A 24,442-nucleotide genomic window follows, 5' to 3' on the forward strand; every position below is an offset into this window, starting at 1 on the left:
GCACTTTTTAATTAAGTCCAGTTTCCAAATACAGAAGTTAGTAACTTCATAAATACACTTCGATACACTGATGAAACATGTAATAGATTTCAACATTATTAACGTCTGAGTGTGTATCAAATTTAATAATATCAATATCAGAATTTGTTATTCCCAGTTTAATAAATCAAAAAATGAAGTGCTAGTGCCCAAAAAATTAGTTTGATACCGTTTGCTGCTTTTTTGTTAAAAGGAATGCAATGATCTGTTCTGAAATACAATATTTTGCATAGCAGTTTAGTCCGAACAAACGTGACATGTCAACATCTGGTGAACAAGTGCCACTTGTATTTGCTTGTTGTTAAGGTTTTTAATTCTATTTTCTTACTTTCTAGATCTACTAGCACTGTTTAATCAACTTCAGTAATCAAAGGCAGGATTGCGAGTTTCAGTAAGTTTATACACTCAAAATTATGTTTATCAAAGTATAACTGGATGGTTTCACTTTGATCGTAACAATTAGGACAACTTTCTCCGTTGTCAATACATCAAAATTATGTAATCACTTCCTTAATTCTCCTGACCTGCTTCCTTGCTTTTGTATTGCTGTTCTAAGAAGAAATAAGGTTTGATCACTGTTAGGTACAAGATATTTTATGGAAAAATATCAGACTACTGCGCATTTATTTAGCCGGGTGAATGATGTAAAATAATGTTTCCAATTCTGCTGAAGCAAACACCGGAAACGAACGCTCTCTATTAATTAATGAGCGTTCCACACATAGATAGCGTAACGGAACAATTTTACCTGAACTAAATCCTGTGAAGGTAATTAAAGATGTCTAGTTATCCTATTTTTTGTTGTTTGTTTTGTTGTTGTTGTTGTTAAGCCATCCATTGTTCCAAGAAGAGATCATATAACTCTTCACTCCCACAATTTGAATACTTTGATTTAAATTTGTTCTGGGTAACTTAATGAGAGCTTTTGACTTCGCTATCAGGAACAATCCCACTTCTATATATATATATATATATATATATATATATATATATATATATATATATATATATATATATATACACTCGTTTTCAAAAAGGTTGACATTTGAAAAATATATATATATATATAATCTATTGTTCTTATGTCATATTTGACACGATTACAAAAGATATATATATATATATTTTATATATATATAATATGTCAACCTTTTTGAAAACGAGTGTATATATATATATATATATATATATATATATATATATATATATATATATATATATATATATATATATATTTTTTTTTTTTTTTTTTTTTGGGGGGGGGGGTAAGGAAGTAAAGCAGTGAAAAGCAAATAACAGATTTGTATATTGTAAACGTCAGAGAAATTCTAAACAATAAGTTCACCCATTTAATTTTGCTCCCGTCTGCTATTCGCTTTACTGGCACATTTTAACTTTATTTCCCTTTGCTATATTTACAGAGCTGTGAGCCGCCGAGATGGACTTCACGTAGGCCTTTAAGGTGTGTATTAGATGTATCTTATCAAATCTAAAATCACTACTTATAATAATTTCAAGGAGCATTGTAGCGCACTTTGCAGGCTAAAATGATGAACTCAGTGCATTTTAGCCCGCTGCCGTGGATCAATCAGAAATAAGAAAATATTGAAGCCAGCCAACCAGAACTGAAAACCACTCAACTCTTCGTGCCCTTCCTGCTGGCTGGCATCACTCCAAGCTCCGTTTAATTTGAGTCGAGGCGCTTCCATCCTCGACTGCAAACTGGTTTTGAGCTTTATGACGAAAAAATTGCTGCTAAACTTGACAGGTTAGATGAAGAGGAATTACAGAAACTCGGAGAAGAATCCAGGCGGCAAAGTAAATGTTAGTTTGTCTCAAGCGGAGGGGGGGGGGGGGGACAACTTCCCATACATTCTCTTATATGAAATCTCAGCGATACTCTCACAACTTGCAAAGCAATCATCGGGGCGGCAGTCAGCGGCCATAACAACGTGGGACCAGTGGGAGAGTTTGATTATTATTTTTTATAGTAGTGAAAAAATAAAAAGGTTTTCTAAGTTTTGTTTTTAAAGCAGCGAAAATGTCTCCGGAAAGGTTCTTGGTGTCAATATGTGGTGTTTGTTATGAAATAAAACCATCACGGAAATGGTTATGAAAACGTGGCGATCGAATCTTCCTACGCCGGACGGAACTATTGTTCTTTCACTATTGTTTCGAGGTTGTTTGTTGACTTAATCGTTTTTTGTTTTAACTCATGATCATTTACAATCCCCATGTGGGTCAGTTGAAAATCGTGGTACAATCATTTGCATTTCAGCACTAAAAAGTAGCACGGCATCACAAAATTCTGCGTTCTTATAACTACACGACGATGACGAAATTTTCAGATAATCACACTGGTTTTAGATTTTTAGTTAAGAGAATTGAACCCCTTTATAATAAGTGATTCAACAGCATGGTAGTCGTGACTGCCATAGTTTTCATTTCGCGGGGAAAGATTGCCTGTTGCATCATCGTCCAAAAACCGCTGACTACATCGTAAATTGAGCGCGTTGCAAGTTGTGAGAGCATTGCTACGCGGTCCCAGACCTGGTTTCTATCCCCGCCCCCTGGTTTGTGTTTTTTTTTTCCAAACTCGCTCAGCTCAGGCATAAAGCCAAACTGCCAGTTCAGTTAACAGCACAATTAAATTAATACTTCTAAATGACGACTATTTCTTTGCTTTCGAAAGAATTCTGCTATTTATTTTTAGAAAAAAATTTTCCGAGTACTTTAGCGGTTTTCTGCCCAATTTTGTCAACGGCAGTGTTCAAGATATCGCTTTCTGTGTTTGATTTCTAAATGCCCTCTGAAATTATTGTAACAGTAATAGAATTGGTGTTCTTGGGTGTAAATACGTTTTGGCCCTTCTCAGAGCTAATTTTTAGCCCTTGCCTGCGGCTCGGGTTAAAATGCACCTGAGTCGGGTCAAAAAGGTACGCCCGCGAACATTAAGGAGACTATGTTACGGATTTTAACAGATTTTTGAACACCCAAAATTTATATTTGTGTCGTAGGAAATTTAAAAAAATAGGTCCATTTTTAAAGGATATATCTTCAGTTAAATGTTTAAAGATAATGTTTTTCATAGGTAAAGTTGCCTACCAATTATTTCAGAACAGTTAAGACCAAAAATCTGCGAAATCGCCGTGACATAGTCCCTTTACCTCTATTGGTATATTAGATTGCCTGGAGCCCAATCGGGTGTCTAGCCTGTCCAATCGATTCGTTTGTTGGTGAGCAAAGTGAAGAATGGCAATTAAAAGAGAACACGAGGGTAAGTCGGCGGTGTGTAAAAGAAAAAAATCTTTAAAAAATTAAGGAGAAACACCCACCACGCTCAAAAATAAATTGGTTTGTCGCCTTTAAATCTGTCTTTTGCTGGAGTCAAATAAGCCTGAATTTCAGACATCCCTCTCTGGTCGCCTACTCCCGAGAAGGGTCGTCTAAAAAAATCCGGCCCTAATGCCGTCTGGTGACGTCACTACCCGAAAACCGGGTAGTGATTTTGATTGGTTGATTTACAAATTATTTGCATAATTATGTGAAGTTATTTAACGGGCGAGGATTGTCATTTGAAAACGTTTGCAAAGAGTTCGAAAGAGTTCACCTTCCCAGAAATGAAGTTACTAGTCATTTACCTTAAGTTTATTACCTTTTTGTCTCGTGTCGCATGACGTTGTCATGACGACACGAGATAATTCTACAGGGAGAAAGGTGCATTCCATGCGTGTTTGCTTTCTGAGGCCGCCGAATTTTCCCGCCATGTCAACATTTTTCCCGCCATGTCAACATTTGCTTTGTGAGGCCGCGGAATTTTCCCGCCATGTCAACATTTGCTTTGTGATCTGAGGCCGCCGGAATTTCGTATCAAAGAACAGATAATGTTTCTTAACAAAGGTCGCAACTAACGCGCTGGTTTATCAAACTGTAGATTAGGATTAGGAGTATTTATTGTAAAAGGCTTATAATGTAAAAATACAGGCACGCTTTACTGTTCTTAATTTTTTTTTTCTTTTTTACGTTTATTGCTGTAGTTAGTTCACAGTCCTCTTCGGGTCTTCTGATCGCTGCACTCCCACGATGATATTAAGCGTTGACCTTTTCTGTTAATAAACGACACACAATGCAGGCAGAAGATATGACGTTTTTTTCTGAACTTGTAGCAAACGAGCAAATTATTAGTGGTCCAACAGGCAATATAAATGGAACAGAAATAAGGCCCCTTTTAGCTGGCGACATGAGCTAGTGAAACCCTACCCGGACAGAGGACGCCTGACTCAGGAGCAGAGAAAGTTAAACCTAAACTTCGGTGAGCTACGATCTGTAGCATTTGGCATGTTGAAAGTACGCTGGAGAATTGCGTTGAAAAAGGTTGAACAAAAAACGAGCATCCTAAAATAGACTATGATTGCTACGTGAGTTTTGCACAACATATGTATTAAAAGGGGTGACAACGATAACAACGATTCAATAACAGAAGATAAACGATAAGATAAAGACAATTATTTTGATGCTAAATCTTAATCAAAGATCTCTTCGAGATATCGACTTTTTTTTGCATGAAGTTAGTATGAGTAGAAGGTTTATGCTGGGCATTGTTGTTCGAACATATCATGGAAGAATTCAAACGTCTTTCAGTTCAAGCATTTTTTTTTTATTTTCGCGAAGGAAATGCTGTATTTGTCAGTCGCGACGGCTGAGTGCTTTGCGACTCATATACTTTGGCTTGGTTAAAAAGGCGGAGGGAAGGCTCAGGGAAGGCTCATTTTTCCGTTGAGAGAGAAAAATAACGCCTGATCGCAGGTTAGGTTACGCACGACAGAGTTACCTTTTGTCTCGTCACGCAATCTTAACCCCACATTGAGAAGTAAATTTTCGTTTGAATATTACCAAAAGCCGCTTCTCCTCGCGTTATTCTTTACCTTACGGCTACGCATGCCATTTCTAACGACTACATTTCCAGTAAAACCGTTGCTGTTTATTTTTCTAATGGCGATGCATTAACTTCTGAACAGAAGAAACGTTTAGCGTTTTATACTGCTTCCACTGGAAGTAATTTCACACTTGTAAATATCACTTAACACATTTAATGATGTTGCAATTAGCGAAGCGCACTAATGACGTCACAGAATTTGACCCCCGGTGTGAGTCAGACAAAATTCGGATAAACAAACCGCTCTCTGTAAGAACAATGTATGGTTGGCGGGCACTTCGGAGGCATTTTTAACGATTGTTTCACAAAACCCAGGCACAAAACCATGGCCTGATTGGCTCGGAATTCGAGAGAAAGCCTTACCTGTGCAACGTAGAAAGCTTAAACCGTGGTTTGAAACAAAAGGTTTGTCAAACAGAGCGATTATTCAATAAATGTGTAAAATGTTTTACTCTCAGTTATTGAATGGATTATAAAGGCCCGATTTGCTGCCGGGATTTGCTGAAAGAAAACATTTATTTTTATAAGAAATGAAAAACGTTTACACTGTTCTTAGTGGCACATTTTGCAACACAACAGAGCTAACCTCAGATTTATGCCACCACAAAATTACACAAAGAAACGCTCGTCCGATCGGTCTCCTTGCCTGACCCGAATATTTAAAGAGGTCAATTTCGTTACACAATTGTCGCGTATTTAATATAGACTGATCGAGCTCGGCAGCTGTAGCTGCAGTCTGTAATAGTAATGGGGATAAATTTAAATTATTAAAATCAAACCCTGCCGTCAATTCCATTAGAAAGGCGTTTGAATAGCATAATATTTTCGCCCTCTTTCTATCATGTGTCGAAATGAGATCGGATGGCCGGCGATCAGTGCCGTCAAATTCGGGAAGAATTCTGAATTTCTTGCAACCGACGATCTTTCCGGGGCCTAAATGAAGCGAACTTACAAGTGCTATCCTTCGCAATTATATAATTCGATAGTAATTCGCTATCCGCCGCTCGGCAGCCTGAATAATTTTGCAGTGGGAATCAAGGTGTCATTGCCTGATCGTCGACTAATAAATTCAATTTTGGGCCATTTTTTGGATACCTTCAATCTGTTTTTCACTTACTAAAGCAAAAATGTTTGAAATCTATCATTTTTCGAGCCTTTCGAGAATCTCGGCCTCAAATTGTGCCTTTCTCGCCCTTTTTTTTTGTCAAGAATGCGTCTTCTCCATACAAAGCCTTTGCCGAAACTAAAATTGTTGTCCGACTCACGCGGGGGGTATCATACGGCGAAATCTATTTTTAGTAATCAGGTAATAGTGCGCTTCGCTAGATGATGTTGCAATTCTAAATTGTGCAACTCAGCAGAAATAATCAATTGTCACGAAATGAGTTCCCTTTGGTTAACTATTAGCAACGTTTTAGTGTGTGAAAGACTTGTACGAGTACAAATTTGCGTCGTTAATCGTTTTAGGTTAAATTAATATTAGCGCCTAAAGACTTGTACCATGACAAATTGCGTTCTTAATCGTTTTAAACTTCGCTGCCTTCGAGCGCTGAACCCCTTACATTCTTAATTGGTTATGTGACGTAAGATTTGGGCTACTCACGTTTTTGATTGTTATATAACGTTTGTAAATTTGACAAGTCACGTTTTTTCTACAAGAACGGAAGTGCTGAAGCACAACTATAGAGTGACACTTTACAAGTCACGCGCTTTGATCACCCACAGCGGAAAGTATTCCCTTGAGAAATTAAAACAGTCCCTTGAGAGTATGCGATCCCTTCCGGTTCAGATTTTACCCAGTAAACGCTATTCTCCTACTTTTTGCTTGTAAACAAGCAAAAAAAGTCGAAAAAATGTCAACTGTGGCATTTTTTTGTTCCATTTGTTTGCTCTGGGCACCACGTAACATTTCAGCCGATCGTTCAAATCTTGCGTTGTGCTGTTCCATACTTTTTTCCCACATTTCAATAAAAGAACTCTGCCAGTCTGGAGTCGTACTTTTTGCCTTTCTTTTCTCAGGCGGTTCTGATTCATCGAGAGAAACATTTACACTTTCGATTTGCGAACCCTCGTTTACACTCGGCTCTGAGGTATAAAGGTAGAACTCATTGCCATTTTAATAATCGGCCATAGGAATCGGCCATTTTAGAGGGATCGATGATGTCGCGGTGTCCCATCACCTCAACAAAGATGTCGAAATAGGGAAGCCTTCTTTAATTTTCTGAATTCCATCTTCTCCAGTCGAGCGAGATCGCTGCTTGAACTGCTTGAACTCGTACTCTAGATTCTTCACCTGCTGTAGCATTCTCTGGCTTTCTGGACACCTTTCTTTATACAAAGAATAGATATCGTCCCAGATTTTGATTTTTTTTCTCTTTGTGAAACTTCCTACAGCTTACTGAATTTGGGGGCCCACGCTTCAAGAAGTTCGTACGTTTCTTTCTCAGTCCTATCAGCAGACTTAACGCGAGGTTTTTTCGTTTTGTGTTTGCCGTAGCAAGTACTTCGACATCACTTGCAACTGAAGACTGAGGCGATGGCAGCGATGGCGTGCTTCTTGCCAGTAGAATTAGTGATTGCAAGCGAATTGGATCCTGTGCACGCTCTGGACCTGCTGGCAGGCTTCGCAGTTCAGCTGGATTATAAAATGTGGCGCTTTTCAATGGAAATGGCCAATGTTGGCCGCCGTTCATTGGCTGATCTGAATTTGCTCCTCTTGCAAACCGTCGATTTAAGTTATCGCTTCGGAACAAAATGCGTGATTTGTGATTGTGTGAATTTTCTTTTTACAAAAAGAAATGAGCGTGTCATACAAGTCTTGCGTGTTCTGATAACGCATTTGATTGACATTCGATTTCCTGAGATTGTTTTGATAGCGCGGAAGTTATATTCGCCGTGATTAACTGAGCCTGAGGCGAATAATTGTTTTGGAAGTGCACTTCGGTTCTTTTGAACACGATACGTTGCCACGGCTACAAAGTAGGCTACTTTTTAACTGTTTTTTAAAAGTTGAAATTAGACCTGTTCGCATCTGAAGTAATTTTTACTAAGCTACTACTTTTAAGGAAATTTTTCAAAAAATTAACAAATAAAAGAGGCTGACAAATGCGGTGTTGAATGATTGTTCAACAAAAGTTGATATACGATACAAGGTCAAACGGTGTCTTGTCAGTTGTTTACATCGAATGTAAGAATTTCTGTCTACCTAATAGAACTCGTCAAATATAAGTTATCTCTTTCGTTTATACTTTGCATTAGTCCTTTCTAACTGCCAGAGAGTAGTTTGCTTTCATGTGCTTTGTGTTCTAACTTGATTTCTGTTCGAAAAGTAGCCGGGCAGTGGCTTTGCCATGAACATTGTGTAGCAGTGTAGCGTTTCAAGAAAAGAATAGCTTAGTGTAGTGTGTCAAACTTATACAGATGCGATTACGCATCGTCCTTTTACCGTAGTAAAAGGGCTCTTTACTTCGGGAAACTCACAAATCGTGTGTGACCGACATTTCCCAAGGTAAATTTACCGAGGTGTTTTTCCTTGGATACATAAAAAACAAAACAAAAGAATTGCCCATGAAAGTTACCATGGATACTATCCATGAAGTTACCGAGGTAGGTTTTTCAAGTACCCCAAGATAAAATGACCGATCGCGAGGGAAACTCAAAGATAAGCAAATAAAATAAACAGAGAAATTTGAAATTAAATATATGATGGCGCGAGGTTTAGATTTCCGGAGGTCAACTAAAAAAAAATGATTGATAAACTCTTATCAGTGGAGTGCCCGGAAACATGCACGCTAACTTTCATTTTTAGTGTAGTGTTTGAACTACACTCATGCTGTAGTTTGTTTGTGAGGTGAAAAGTGCTACGGAGATAACGCTAGCTGTAAACAATTGCGCACTGAAGTGGAACAAGCATTCCACTCATTTCAAAAGATCGGCTTTCAAATAGCCTGCGTTGTTGCAGCCGGACGTGTCACCAAATCCTCGATATACGGCGCAGGCTACTTTCAAAAGATCGTATGTAATTATTAATATGCAAGATTTAAATCCTCGCGTTTCCAGGTACGAACTGCAAGAATTTCTTGTCTTTTGCCGGAAAAGAAACAGCAAAAACATGTCAAAAAGCGAGTTGGCAAGTAAAGTTTCTTTGATTTGTCAAACATAAAAGTGAATGTTTCCAAATTAATATTTAAAGCAACATGACCGGCCGCGACCTATTCCGGACATCAACAATCCGTCACGCAAATTGTACATCTCCCAAGTATTTCCTTCCATGAATGAAACTTTCGTTGAGAAAGTGCCGTGTAAAATCTTCGCAGTGCAATAAACAATACTTTCACTGCTGATTCCATCTGTTGAAAAAAGAAAACGTTTACCGCGGTTTTCTGTTTTTTAACGTGGAAATTGTGGCTTCACTGTGAACTAACTAACGGTTATATAGGTTTGGCTTCGTCAGTTGGAAGAGTTTAATGGCCGAAAATTTCCAAGTCCACTTTATACTGGTTTGTCAACTATTGTTATTCAACTGCAGAGAAATAAGCAGTCAAATGGTTGGAGGAGGGAAATAAGCGAAAATTTCGCATATTGTGATTATAACGAAAATTAAACTGAAATCACTACATTGCGAAAAAACCACGATTTAAATTGTCATCAACAGTAATGCAATGCGATAAGCCAGTAAAATTAACTTATCGTCGTGTCCAAGGGAGGACAATGTTGTGTTGCATTTATTTATGGTCAAAAGGTAACTGCTTCGGCTTAATACAGGTGTCAATCTTAGTTGCTACATGTATTTCAAACACTACACTCTCCGATTGGAGCACTCGTTCGGTATTCACGCTTATTATTACCATTTGGACTGTAGAACATTTTCAATTCTCACCAATCAAACAAACTAAATGTAAAACCAATGGAATGAATTGAAGTTTGGTGACAAACTAATGAACAGGAGATGACATTTCTTTTACATATTGTCTCCCGAAATTATCGGAAAGGTATGGCCATAAAGGAAAACCTTCAATGATCTTCATTGCCTTGCTGTGTGTTCAGATTACATGCCCAAGATAATAAAATAATTGAAGAATTTTCTTTCGCCAGCTTTTCTTTTTTTTCAGTAAAGCGTTGCGTGAGACGGCTAAATGACGTCCCGCTACTTGTATTCTTGGGTTTTTAAGAGGTGACTACCAACAGCGCTCTCTGTACTGAGACCCTCCCGTCCTTTCGTACAGAAAAGGAAGTCGCTAAAGGATATACTCGTTAGAGCAAAACTTTGAAAGTCTACAATACAAATCTCGACCAATGGGCGTCGTGTTTGGCCTGTCTCTGTTAATTGCCCCCATACGCTCAAATGACTACGGTTACACCCTGCTTTAGAGCTGGAGGTCCAGTATTGCACAGCTTCCAAAAATACCAAATAAACCAGAGACAACTGTTTGCCTGTATCCAATGTTATTTTATTATCTTGGGCATGTAATGAACACACAGCAAGGCAATGAAGATCATTGAAGATTTTTCATTATAGCCATACCTTTCCGATAATTTCGGGAGATAATATGTAAAAGATCAGAAATGCCATCTCCTGTTCATTAGTTTGCCACCAAACGTAAATTCATTCCGTTGGTTTTACATTTAGTTTGTTTGATTGGTGAGAATTGAAAATGTTCTACAGTCCTAAATGGTAATAATAAGCGTGAATACCGAAAAATGAAAGTTAGCGTGCATGTTTCCGGGCACTCCACTGATAAGAGTTTATCAATCAATTCTTTTATACCCATACCACGTTTGCGTGACAGTACAGAGAGCGCTGTTGGTAGCGGGACGTCATTTGGCCCGGCGTGTCACGCAACGCTTTACTGAAAAAGAGAAAAACTGGCGAAAGAAAATTCTGTCTTCATTTCATTAGTTATTTCTATATTCTTATTTTTATAATTTTTTTTTTATATTTTTTTTTAAGTTACCCTCGACCCTCGACATGTTACCCTCGACTCTCGACATTTTACGCTCGACTCTGTCGATTCTCGACCCTCGACAATTAGCTACACTCCTTTGCGTGTTCAAGGCAGCAAAAACGTGGTCTTTCTTAAAATGTGGAAAGCTAAATGGCTTGCTGATTTATAAGTATAAGCTTTTTTTTGGAAATTTGGCGTAAGTCAAGGAAGATCTATAGTGCATTTTCTTATATGTATTTCGATTTATAAACGGAGTCTTCGCTTTCTAATTCTTCGGTGTCTGAAACACTGACATAACAAAGCAGTAGAGGACTGTTGAAACAGTATGAATAATAAATGCGAGATGATGCTAGCAAGCACCCTCGAATTATCCACTTTCGCATTTCGCGCCGAAAACAGTATGAAAGATTGACCTTGGTAAAGTGTTAAGTGTGTGACCGCAAACACCTCGGTAACGTATTCCCGCGTGAGTTTACCTTGTATTTACCTTGGGAATGTATGTGTAAAACGTTCGTTACAAACATACCGGCATTTCCATTTTCAGCGTTTTCGTCACAAAAAACATGTATGAAATACAGTAGAACCTCTATTAAGCGGCCATCCTCGGGGAAATGGCAACTGGCCGCTTAATATAATAGGGGTTGGCCGCTTATTAAGACATTATAAAAAGGTTACGTTTCTTCAATACAATATAGCATGAAAAGGAATAACGGAATCACATGAAGACGACAATAAACCTGTGTTTGAATGATTTTATCAGCCGTCACTTTCATTTTTGTTGAAAACAAAACCAAACATCGTAAATTACATTCTTACTGGCCGCTAAATTGGGGCAAAAGCAATAGAAAAACGCTCATCGGGACGGCAAAAAGGTGGCCGCGGCCGCTTAATAGGGTTGGCCGCTTAAGAGGAGTTTTATTGACAGTATTTTACTGACAGTAGTTTCGGGACTTTAGTAACTGGCCGCTAAACAGGAGGTGGCCGCTTAATGGGTGGCCGCTTAATAGGGGTTCGACAGTACTCTATTTTCTAATATTGTTCTTTGATCGTTAAAAGCGGGCAATGAATCGCAAAAGAAATCGAAAACAGCACAAAACGGTCGGCGTAAGGTGACGTAGAGAGCAGAGGTGTAGTCTCCTAGTGAATGTTGTGTAACCCTCACTTCATGGTTGTTGTTAGTGGTCAATGGATGCTCACCAAACAGTTTCCGTCTTATTTCAAGTGCACCCTTCTTGGACTCGGGAGCGGAGTTGTAGTCCCCAACTGGATGTTGTGTAGCCCCCACTGAAAGATAACTGTCAGCAGTCTCTGAATGTTCTTCACCAAACAGTTTCCGTCTGATATGCTTCTTGGGCTCAAGAACGGAGATGTAGTCGCCTAGTAAATGTTGTGTAACCCCCTGCCCTAAACAGCCTCAGTCTGATGTCGAGTACACGCTTCTCGGGCTTAAAAGCTTCTGAGCAGTCCCCTCTCCTGTGTTGAATGGCGGCTTGATCTAAATAGATGTCTGGAAAAACCGAATAGCGAATAGTCGCGAATAGTACGAATACTCCCGAATAGTCGCGAATAGTATGTGATAAGTCGTGAATAATGGCCAATAGTATCGAATAGTAGTTGGATAGTGACGAATAGTACCAAATAATGACAAATAGTTTCAAACACTAACGAAGAGTTGCGAATAGTGACGAATAGTCCTGAATAGCGACGATAACGAATAGTGACAATTCGAGACCAGAATACTCTTTACTACTGATCAAAGTCAATTCTTAAATTGATCTGTTAACTTTTCAGCATATATATATATATATACCACATTCTTCCTACCTTATTCTTACTTATTTTCGCGATTTCAAAATAATCGCGAAATTTAATACGCGCGAAAAAAACGTTGCGCGAAATTTAAGCACGCGAAAATTAATAACATATTATATCAAAACAGTAAAAATTTTAAATGTTTGAAACTGCAGCTATTTATCCTGGAAAATACATTTCCGTCTTGTTTTCGACTAGCACCCTTCATCTGATTATTGTTTTCTTCAATTTGTAAATCGGCCAAAACCTCTTTAGTACAAAAATAAACCACTGAATGCAATGGTCACACGACACATCTCCACGGCCCGGCCAAGACCTGTACGCATGTGTCGTGTGACCATTCAGTGGTTTACTCTTTAGTACAGTCACCAAAGTTTCCGTTTGCCGAGACTCCTTGTAGTTACATTGAACCAGATCTTTGTATATGTCTAGTAGTTTCTTAGTCTTTGACGACTGAGCCATAAAACACTGACAAAATCGCAAAATTTAATACACTTTTGCCTTAATTTTTTTTTGCAATCGCGAAAATTAAAACTCGCGAAATTCGGCTCTCGAAATTTCGCGAAATTAAGTACGCGCGAAAATTAGTAAGAATAAGGTAATTTGGAATGCCCCTTCTTTATAATCCTCTGCACCCTTAGCGAATTGAAACTGTCAAGTTGACTTTAAGACGAAACAAAACTACCTGGTAGAAAACTAGCCTTTGAGCCTGAGAACTTTACAAAAAAAAGAAACAAGACATCAATACATCAAAAAGAATTATAAGCGAACAATCATTTTATGAATTTATAGAACGAAAACAAGCTTAGCACCAAAACGAGGCTATACCTCGTGGTTTAACATTGAAATCGCAAATTACACATATTGAAAAGAGAGTGACACGAGACAGCCCAAAGGGCCTTTGATTAGTTTACCTACTGATGCAGAATAGTAAAAGTAAACCGGTAGGTTTTAAGTTGGCGGCATTTGTACTGTCGTGAATTGTAATAAACGTCGTGAATTGTAATACCTGTCGTAAATTGTAATAACAATTGACGTGAATTGTAATAGCTGTCGTAAATTGTAATAACAATTGTCGTGATATGTAATAACGCACCTATCGCAAATTGTAATAACACATTGCCGTATTTTGTAATACTCCGAGCTGTCGTAAATTGTAATAACACCTTGTCGTGTTTTGTAATAATCCTTTCAAATCAATTAGCAATCATACAGAAATGTGGTTTTCGTTTTCTATAAGGAAAAACAGTTAAAGATTTCGTGGTGTAAATTTATTTTCCTGCTTGGTATCGTATGAGGTTTATTCAACATTATTAACCAACTACTCACCAGAACTGCGACAAATTTGCAGCAAAGCACGTTGTGAGGAAACGTGAAGTTACATTTGTTATTCCTCTAGTCGGTTTTTAACAAGTTATTGGTCTTCATTTTTGTGAGGGAAAAAGGGTCTAAACATATTTTCATGATATTCAGCTTGTCTTTTAAGCGATGAGCTACTCCACCTTTTATTTCCCTTCGATGTCGTCTGACCGACTTAAATTTTCACGTTAAAAAAAGTAAAACGAGCTACGAGGAAGATAATGACGTAGTCAAACACAACAGATTAACGGCATTTCTTAACACTCAATAGTAGTAATGGCGGTTCTTCTTTCTTTTCTCCGTGTCTTCGTTTGATTTTTACAACCACATCGACCTTGTCTTCCTCAATATTCATTGCCGTCATATTGATTTTGTGACCAGTTCTTGTTGTTTTCAGGCTCCACGGCAATGATGCTGTGGTATCAGACCACCCACTGAAATTCCGAACTCCTCCTATTTTCACAGTGATGTTCAATTAAATAATTTTGTTTGGATGGCTTTTTTATTTTATATTGGCTGAAAGAATTGTCCGGTGAATATCCCTTTTTATAATATTATCGGCGGAGAAAGGTTGAAGCCAGATAACAAAAAAAAAATGTTAAAAAGGTAAAAACTAAGAAACAGCGAGGTTAACCTTTCACACTCCGTGCCAACCTTCCTGAGAGTGAGGGGCTGGGCAATGCAATTAAGTAACAAGGTACTATTTCTACCCTTTTATTTAGAAAAAAACTAGCTGTGAACCTGAATTTTGTTTTGTATTTTCTTTCTTTTATCAAAATAATGCACATTTTTAGAAAAAAAAATTACCGGAACCTCTCGCTCATTCTCTTCGCTGTACGTCGCCAGAGTTTAGGGGGGTCCTTCTTGGACTTGCACTAGTTACGAGCGCGAAATATTATTTTTTCAATGTAGTTTTACTCGTTCCAACAAATTCACCATTAAGCATTACCAAACGATTAAAAATGGCCTGCCAGGTTACCCTTAGAAACTGTTCTAGATCTGAAGTTAAGAATAGAGTGTGATAATATTGCTTATTACAAAACACGACAATGTGCTATTACAATTTACGACAGCTCGGAGTATTACAAATTACGGCAATGTGTTATTACAATTTGCGATAGTTACAATTCACGACAACTGTTATTACAATTTACGACAGCTATTACAATTCACGACAACTGTTATTACAATTTACGACAGGTATTACAATTCACGACGTTATTACAATTTACGACAGTACAGGCATTCGTCGCTTCGACATGCAGGAAAGCATTACCAAGCATTGCTTCTGACCATGTGATACTTATTTTTTCATACATGAAATAAACATCACGCTTTACCTTTTTTAAGTTAAAAAAAGTTGACACCAAAAAGAATCGAACCCGGGTCCACGGTTTACTAAGTGGGAATCATCCCCACTATGCCACCAATGACCAGCTGTCAGGCGGGTAATTTTTTTTTTTTGGATAAAAAAAAAATGATTCCCCGGCATGCAGTGTTTAGCCAAATTTATACGTGTTCTTGTTTTGTCAACAAAGCCGCTCGACGCCTATGTCCTGCAGCCTCGACGAGCATTTCTGAACTTAATGTCCACGGTCAAGTAGGATATTCTTGTATTGAATTCCGTTTCTTGATGCCTCTGAAACCGTCTAAATTGATTCATTTAAGTATTCACAAGTGTGTTGTATTTGTCCGCTGCGTAACATAATATATTTTTATCGCTAGATAAAGCAAATCAGTACAGATTAAATCGGTTCCGTAAATAATATAGCCTGCAGTCGATGAAAATCTTATCCATTAGTCTCAACTTTTCTACAGTTTACTATAAAAACAATTCTTTACCCTGTAATCCTTTATTGAAGCGATTTTTCTTACACAAAGTCATGGCCTCGACAGAAACTTTTCCGCATGAATTAAACCAAAGTGTAGTGACGTCACCAGACGGCATTAGGGCCGGATTTTTTCAGACGTCCCTTCTTGGGAGTAGGCGGCCAGAGAGGGATGTCTGAAATTTATGCTAGAGTCAAATGTGCCATGCACTTCGTACAGACGTTTGCGTGAAGTCCTATTTTTCACGATCCAAGTGCACTGAAAACAAGTCACGCAATTCCGGCAGCTCTATGAGTAAACTGTTTACAGTCCTCTATACCTGTGACGAAGGAAAATGGACCAGTCCGCGCCAGGCCCCCTCCCCACGGGCATTTTGCTCTCTCCCCAGGTTGCGCTTGGTTATGAAAAAACAAGATGACGAAAAGTCGAACACAGCGATGTCTCACGACAAACACGGGAAAATAGAGGACTGCGAACAGTCTAATATATGAGTAGGGTCTTTTTATTATTACAGTTATAATAATGAGCCAAGAAAATGAAAGACAAATTCAAAGAGTTCCAGCCGCGCATTTTTACGTGGTGGGGTTGGTGGCATCAAAATTACCTTTGTACGGCTTACACGCCACCGCCAAAAACCAAACGAACACAAACTTTACTACCGCAGATTATGCCCCCACGGACATCAGCGGATCTTTTTGTTTTGTTAAACAAACTTGCCAACGCCTGATGATTTTCACTGTAGGGTTTTAAGGAATGGAGTACTCATCAGAACAATTAAACTATTTTCGAATTTGTTACATCGCCTTTAACTTGGTGCCCGAAGGTCTACGAAAACTCTTCAAACAAGAATGGGATTTTCGTTACAAAACAACCCTTGGAGAATGGAAAGACACACCAAAGAATGGTTTAGACTTTTACAACAACGAATCTCGAAGAAGCCGTTCGAAGAACGCAAGATATCTAGCGACAATACAGAATGGAAATACGACAGAGTGGGACTGTAGTTGTTTGTTCTTCGCGATCCTGTTCTCAGATAACATTGGCACAATCCTTTATGCAGCAATCAGGAAAGAAGTCGATGATCTTCGTCAGGTCCGAAATGACGTTGCTCATATCAGTGAGGCCGAACTTACAGATGCTGAGTTCAAGAATTATGTTGCAATAGTGTTGCTTGCGTTTAACTCTTTGAGTCTTCCAGTCAATGATATCGATGAGGTTAAAAACCAGACGAGCTTTCCCACGGTTGAAGTTAACAATTTAAAGTTTCAGGCTGCAAATCTCCTAGTAGAGTTAACAAATACGAAATGTGATTTACAAGTCGCAAAAGAGCAGGTTGAATGTCTTACGCAAGAGATTAATTCCAAAGTGGAGTCTTTCTGTAATCTCTCATTTAAACCATCTCACGAAATCATCAAACGTTCAAATGACGTCAAAAGGATTATGTCAAAAATGCAAGAGCTTCAAGATGGAAGTAATGGAGCAGTCAGTACCATTTATTTATCTGGAAATCCTGGGTATGGCAAAACTCAAATTGCTCGTGAAATTGGACAAGAGCTATTTACAACAAGGTTAAGCGATAGCAAAGGCTTAACATTTGTTGCAACCCTGAATGCAGAAACCCTTGAAACGCTAGCAGACTCGTATATCAGTCTGGCTAAACAGTTAGGAATTACAGAATACAGTTTAACTAACCTTACGACCTCAAAAGTAAACAGCCCCAAGGAAATAGTCCAGCATCTCCGTTGTTTAACCCTGCCAAAGACTAAACAGTTCTCAGAGTGGTTAATAATTGCTGATAACGTTGTTGACCTGTCCCTGGTTCGTAGCTATCTGCCTCAGACTGCCAGTGAAGAATGGGGTCACGGTCAGGTGCTGATTACAACTCAAGACAGCATTGCAATTCCTACTTATGCGGCTCATACTTACCACGAGTCTCTTAGTGCAGGAATGCAGCCGGAGGACGCAGTGAAGCTATTGAAACGAATAGCGCAAATTTCAAATGACGACCAAGTTCAAACTGTTGCTGAGGTTCTCGGGTATCAACCACTTGCCTTAGCAACCGGTGCATTTTACGTACAAACTGTTGTGAGTATAGGTTCTCCAAATTACAGTTGGATAAACTACCTGGAGACGTTTGCTCGTGGAGAACATGAAGCAACTGAAGAACCTCTTGCTAAAGGGAATCCAGCGTATTCAAAAACAATGACTATTGCAATTACATTGGCAATAAAGAGTGCTTTGGAAAGCGATGAAGTTCTTCGTCAGGTATTTTTCTTTCTTTCACTATGTGCTTCGGAATCTCTCCCAATTGATGCAGCCGTTAACTTTGTCAAAAAACGCACTTCAGGACAGACAGAAGAGTTAATCAAAGCAAAGCTTTTAAAATCCTCATTGATCACTTGTTTGTACAGCGAAGATGGGATAATCGACTATTTAAGGGTGCATAACGTTATTCATAGAGCACTCAAGAAAATTTCACCTCTGCATGTTGAGTTCAAAGAGAAATTTGAGTGTATATCTGTGGCAATTGATGTTTTTCACTCCCTTACTGAATCTGTGTACAATCGTTTGAATGAAAGTGGACACGTTTGCATAATGCTACGTAGAACTATGACTCATTGCAAAGCATTACATGAAATTCTTTCTAATGCTTTTGCTGCGAAAGATGTTTTGGTGAATGAGTTAGCACCTTTTATAACTCCTGAAAAGGTTGTTTCGTGGCTTTGCTCTACTGCTTCTGTGTTTTGTGACCTCAGCAATCCATCAAACTCAAATCTATTTTCTAAATCAGCCTGTGATTTTGTTCAATACGTGAGTAGCACAAAAGAGGGTGAAAAATTAAAAGCAGATACCTTTGAAGTGCACGGAAGAGCACTATCAATGTCATGCCAGTATAAATTCTCAATGTCATCCCACGAGAAGGCGCTGATCATCAGGAAAAGGATTTACGGCGAAAAACATTCAGATGTAGCACAGAGTTATAACTTCTTGGGAGCCGTTTATTATGATCTCTGTGAGTACAATGAAGCAAAAAAATACCTGGAAAAGGGACTGGTCATCAGGAAAGAGATTTACGGCGAGAAACATGGAGATGTAGCATCAAGTTACAACCACTTGGGACTTGTTTATTGTGATCTCAAACAGTACGATGAAGCAAAAAAATACCACGAGAAGGCACTGGCCATCAGGAAAAAGATTTACGGCGAGAAACACGCAGATGTAGCAACAAGTTATAACAACTTGGGACTTGTTTATCATGATCTCGGACAGTACAGTGAAGCAAAAGGATACTATGAGAAGGACCTGATTATCTGCAAAAAGATTTACGGCGAGGAACATGCTAATGTAGCAACAAGTTATAACAACTTGGGACTTGTTTATCGTGCTGTCAGATCCTACAATAAAGCAAAAGAATACCACAGCATGGCATTGGGCATCAGGAAAAAGATTTACGGTGAGGAACATGTAGATGTAGCAGCAAGTTATAACAACTTGGGACTTGTTTATCGTAATGTCGGACAGTACAATGAAGCAAAAGAACACTACGAGAAAGAACTGATCATCTGTAAAAAGATTCACGGCGAGGAACATGCAGATGTAGCAACAAGTTATAACAACTTGGGACTTGTTTATCGTAATCTCGGACAGTACAATGAAGCAAAAGAATATCACGAGAAGGCACTGACCATCAGGAAAAAGATTTACGGCGAGGAACATGCTGATGTAGCAGCAAATTATAACAACTTGGAAGACCTAGCAAAACAATACAAGAAGGCACTAGCCATCAGGAACAAGATTCACGGCGAGGAACATACAGATGTAGCAGCAAGTTATAAAAACTTGGGAGTTGTTTGTTATGATCTCGGACAGTACGATGAAGCAAAAGAATACCACGAGAAGGCACTTGCCATAAGGAAAAAGATTCACGGCGAGGAACATACAGATGTAGCAGCAAGTTATAACAGCTTGGGAGTTGTTTGTTATGATCTCTGACAGTACAATGAAGCAAAAGAATGCTTCGAGAGGGGACTGGTCATCAGGAAAAAGATTCACGGCGAGGAACATGCTGATGTAGCAGCAAGTTATAACAACTTGGGACCTATTTATCGACATCTCGGACATTACAATCAAGCAAAACAATACAACAAGAAGGCACTGGCCATCAGGAAAAAGATTCACGGCGAGGAACATACAGATGTAGCAGCAAGTTATAACAGCTTGGGAGTTGTTTGTTATGATCTCGGACAGTACGGTGAAGCAAAAGAATGCTTCGAGAGGAGACTGGTCATCCAGAAAAAGATTCACGGCGAGGAAGATGCTGATGTAGCAGCAAGTTATAACAACTTGGGAGTTGTTTGTTATGATCTCAAACAGTACAAAAAAGCAAAAGAATACCACGAGAAGGAGCTGGTCATCCATAAAAAAGATTCACCGCGAGGAACATGTAGTTGGGCAACAAGTTATAACAACTTGGGTCTTGTTTATCGTGTTCTCGGACAGTACAATGAAGCAAAAGAATACCAAGAAAAGGGACTGGCCATCAGGAAAAAGCTTTACGGCGAGAAACGTGCTGATGTAGCAACAGGTTATAACAACTTGGGAGTTGTTTGTCAAGATCTCGGACAGTACAATGAAGCAAAAGAATATCACGAGAAGGGACTGTTCATTAAAAAAGAGATTTACGGCGAGGAACATGCAGCCGTAGCAACAAGTTATAACAACTTGGGAAATGTTTATCAAGATCTCGGACAGTACAATGAAGCAAAAGAATACCACAAGAAGGGACTGGTCATCTACAAAAAGATTTACGGCGAGGAACATGCAGCCGTAGCAACAAGTTATAACAACATGGGAAATGTTTATTCTGAACTCGGACAGTACAATGATGGAAAAGATTATCACAAAAAGGCACTGGTCATTTTCAAAAAGATTTACGGCGAGGAACATACACATGTAGCATCAAGTTATAACAACTTGGGAGCGGATTATCTTCATCTTGGACAGTACAATGAAGCAAAAGAATGTCACGAGAAGGCACTGGTCATCAGGAAAAAGATTTACGGAGGGGAACATCGTCTTTTCGCAGCAAGTTGCCGCAACTTAGAAATTGTTGATAGTCACCTTAGACGGCATAACCAATGCGGGACGGATTGTATTTTGTCATAAAAAGTTTATAACGTGGGCGTGTTGGAGTGGAAGCTGGCACTCACTTCCGGTATCTCATGCTTAACAGTCGTACGTTTTTTCGCGGGTATTTGTGCCTCGTGCTTTCCTATCTGAAAAGGAATGCGAACATACATGGATACCAAATTTAACGTTCATCAGTTGTGCAATTTGTTTGCTTGGTTAGTTCATTTTAATGAAGATATTGAAACTACAGTGGAACCCCACTTTACGGACACCCCCTTAATACGGACACCCCGATATTACGGATAGTTTCGTTTGTCTCGACGAAAAGCTCAAAAAAATTAACCCGCTTATTACGGACACCCGTAAATACGGGCAACGGACACTTTGCTGTGTCCCGAGTGACAAATTCTTGTACATCGTTAACCCGCTTTACGGACACCATTTTTCTGTGCATGTTGTCAAGTTTTAAGAACAGTAAAGTAATTTTAGCCCGAGAGTATAAGTGAATGAGCGTAAGGTTTCCCTGAGTTACAGTTACAGAAGAAACTAGGCGACGTTTTGTTGCTGTTAAAAATGTCCGCTTTATTCCTTGTATAGAGTAAGGTCGAGAACCTTTTCAAATGATTCCACTGTCGAGTTTCAAGAACAGGAAAGTAATTTTAATCCGAAAGAATGAGAAGATGAGCGTAAGTTTCCCTTAGTTCAAACTTGTTACAGTTACACTGAGTTGCAGAAGAAACTAAACAAAGTTTTATTGCTGTTAAAATGTCTGCTTTATTCCTTGTATAAAGAAAAGTCACGGACTTTTTTAACTGATTTCACGACCGGTTCTACAAAATTAGTTTTATTCAGAGAGTAGGATAAATGACCATAAGGTTTCCATAGTTTAAACTTGTTGCAGTTAAACAGTACAGATTGAAAACCGTTTTGTTGTCGTAAAATTGCCTGCTTTCGTCTTTGTGTCGATAAAACGTATCCGTGACTTTTTGTCTGAGAGCCTGCTTAATACGGACACCCCGATAATAAGGACGCTTTGGCATGTCCGCTTGGTTTCCGTATTAACGGGGTTCACTGTACAACAAAAAGAATACATTTGAATGGTTTCTTTAAGAATTACAAATGTTCACTTATAACTTTTTACTTTCTTGTAATCTTGCATTCAGTAAACTTTGATCTTCGAAACTTAGCGGAAAAACGGAAGAAAAGGAATTTTTTTTATTCCGAAGAGAAGCATTTTGCCCGCCACAGTTTCATCCAGTCACCGACAAAATACTGAGAGAGACAAAATATCTTCTTATATATAAGGATTGCGATCAGTTTTTTCATAATTGTTTCTATGACAACGGTTATAACGGACATGTTGGCTAAGTCATGATTTTTTTTTTTTTAATTTATTTTAACACTTATGGCGAATAGTTAATGTTTCGCTTCATTGGAAAATAAATGCATTCCTTGTTTTGAAGACATTTATATTGGGGATGGGTGTAAGCATGGGGGAGGGGAAGCAACTTGCCATGAGCGATGTTCTCACAACTTGCGAAGCAATCATCGGAGCTGTAGTCAGCAGATACCTCTAAGGCGCACGATCTGATCCTCTCATTCTAAACTTGCCAAAACAATTTCAACAGCAACAGCATGGCGGCTAGTGGGAGAGTTCGGTTCCTTTTCTAAAGGAGTTAAAGAAGTTTTCTCAGTTGTCTTTAAAGCGGGGAAAATGTCGCCGGAAGTTTCATGTTGTCGACATGTGGTGTTTGTTGTCAAATCAAACCACGACGAAAATGCTAATGAAAACGAGGCGATCGAAATTTACCAGTTGGGGTGGGAGCTATTGTTCCTTTTCTATTGTTTCGATTTGTTGACTTGGTCGTTCTCTGTTTTACGTCATTGGTGAGTCCCACGTACGTTGAAAATCGTAGTACATTCATTTTCATTTCACTGCTAAAAAGTAACGCAAACTCACGAAATTCTGCGTTTTTATAACTACGCAACGACGACGAAATGTTAGGAGTAAAACAAGCGTTTACATTTTTAGCGAAGATAGTTCTGACCACTTTATAAGCGCTGAATTGACGGCATCGCTGTCGTGGTTGTTACAGCTTCTATTTCGCGGGAAAAGATGGCCGGCTACTGCACCGTCGAAAAACCGCTTCCTAGAACGTGAATTTATCGCGTTGCAAGTTGTGAGAACATCGTAGTCGGTCGCAGACCTTCTTCCTCCCCCCCCCCCCCCCCCCCCCAAGAACCGCGAATGAAAAACGCTGAAAATGAGGTAATTCAACTTTGCCTCTTGGAGTGTTCTTTCGACATTTCGAATACCCTGGGTGCGAGAGTTTTTCTTTTTTCTTTGCAAGGTAAGAAAATTCTGTCACTCAGGGAACATTGCGACTGTTCACCTCAAAAGAGATAGTCAGGAAATTGCTTTGTTTACTGTTTTTGGATTTTTTTTCAAATATACTTGACGAGTGGACTTTGGTCCATCATTTTAAGTGTTTATATTGTAAATGTTATGCTTATAAGTAAAGGTTGAGGGAAATTTTTCAATATAAAAATATGCGAAAGTAATGTCATTGTCAAGTGAATTGTTTGGGGTTAGTTCTTGCATATAAATAAGTATACAATTTTGCAGATAAGGTGACAAGTTGTTAAGGTGACAATTAGGAAATTAATCAAACAGTTTTGCTCTGATTGAGTCTGATTGAGTATTGGCTGAAGAAATTTCAATAAATAAGAACACAGTTTTCGAGTTTCCTCAATCATGAGGAACATGTTGTTGGTCAAATTGGTTTTCATGCTAAAGCTATTTCCAACCTGGGTTAATCTGTTTCAATTGCAACCTGAGAAGTTTTAATCACTTAAAACAGATTGAATTTATTTATTGGGATTTCTTTTCGATGATTTCAAATTGTTCTACGTCATTGTAAAAGTGTTATCTTCAGGTTGAAACAGATTAACCTAAGTTGAAAACAAATTTAACCTAAAAACTAATTTGACCGACAAAATATACACGAAGCAAGAGAGTATATCAGAGAGAAGGCGTTTTTAATCATTTATTACTTTAACATTCACTATTTACAAATGTAAATTTACAATTTGTCTTGTACAGCACCTCAGAGTAACGCCACCTCCTAAAACATCAAATCCATAAAAAAACTGCATTAAAATAAATTTCAAGAATCACTTTAGGGCTCCGCTAGCCACACCAGGTCAATGCGAAAACTTAGTGTAGTATGTCAGTTGGAGCATTTTTCCCGAGCGAAATTCGACCCGACCTGGTTGCAAGTCGCGTCCCTAGGCCTGAGGAGAATGGGGAGAGGCGCGAAAGTTGTTCCCATTCTCCGTTTGGCTCGGGTAAGTTTCTGGTCGCCCCAGTGCCTTGGGATGCTACAGTGGC

The 24,442-nt window shown here is 38.8% G+C and overlaps 1 pseudogene across 1 annotated transcript; it reads left to right on the forward strand.

Annotated features, from left to right (window-relative positions):
* Positions 1–381: 381 nt before the first annotated feature.
* On the forward strand, positions 382–21,212 carry LOC144629614 (uncharacterized; annotated as a pseudogene). Its single transcript, XR_013566405.1, has 2 exons — positions 382–430; positions 16,664–21,212. The product of XR_013566405.1 is annotated as an uncharacterized LOC144629614 (transcript).
* Positions 21,213–24,442: the final 3,230 nt, after the last annotated feature.

The sequence above is a fragment of the Oculina patagonica genome, chromosome 11 (assembly GCF_052425735.1).
Source record: "Oculina patagonica isolate OP01 chromosome 11, crgOcupat, whole genome shotgun sequence".
NCBI lineage: Eukaryota > Metazoa > Cnidaria > Anthozoa > Scleractinia > Oculinidae > Oculina > Oculina patagonica.